We start from the raw sequence: 577 nt of genomic DNA, 5'->3' as shown, positions 1-577 counted from the left end.
GTAATTTCTTGCCTTATTAATGGAATTTGGACCATCAGTTGCATTGGTTGATACACAGCCAACAGCCCTATTGGACAACTGTCAGAATTCATAGTATGGCAAGAATCAATCAGCTAAGTAAAGAGAAACAAGTGGTCATCATTACTTTAACAAATAAAGGTCAGTCAGTCCGGAAAATTGCAAAAATTTGAATGGGTCCCCAAGTGCAGTCACAAAAACCATCAAGCGCTACAACAAAACTGGCTCAAATGAGGACCGCTCCAGGAAAGGAAGACCAAGACTCACCTCTGCTGCTGAGGATAAGCTCGTCTGAGTCACCAGCCTCAGAAGTTGCAAGTTAACAGCAACTCAGATTAGAGACCAGATGAATACTACACAGAGTTCTAGCAGCAGACACATCTCTAGAACAACTGTTGAGAGGAGACTGCGCGAATCAGGCCTTCATGTTCAAAGAGCAGCTAGGAAACCACTGCTAAGGAGAGGCAACAAGCAAAAGAGATATGTATGCGCGACTGACAAAAGGTGACCGGATGGATGCTACATGCCTGGTTCCCACCGTGAAGCTTGGAGGAGGAGG

At 45.1% G+C, this 577-nt stretch overlaps 1 protein-coding gene across 4 annotated transcripts in view; it reads right to left on the bottom strand.

The window, feature by feature from the left end:
• dmpk (DM1 protein kinase) overlaps positions 1 to 577 on the bottom strand; it is a 44417-nt gene that overhangs the window by 532 nt on the left and 43308 nt on the right. The window lies entirely within an intron of this gene.

Source organism: Etheostoma spectabile, unplaced genomic scaffold (genome assembly GCF_008692095.1).
Source record: "Etheostoma spectabile isolate EspeVRDwgs_2016 unplaced genomic scaffold, UIUC_Espe_1.0 scaffold512, whole genome shotgun sequence".
NCBI classification, from domain to species: Eukaryota; Metazoa; Chordata; class Actinopteri; order Perciformes; family Percidae; genus Etheostoma; species Etheostoma spectabile.
Note: the sequence above shows the minus strand (reverse complement) of the source record. Positions and strands in the feature narration are given on the sequence as shown.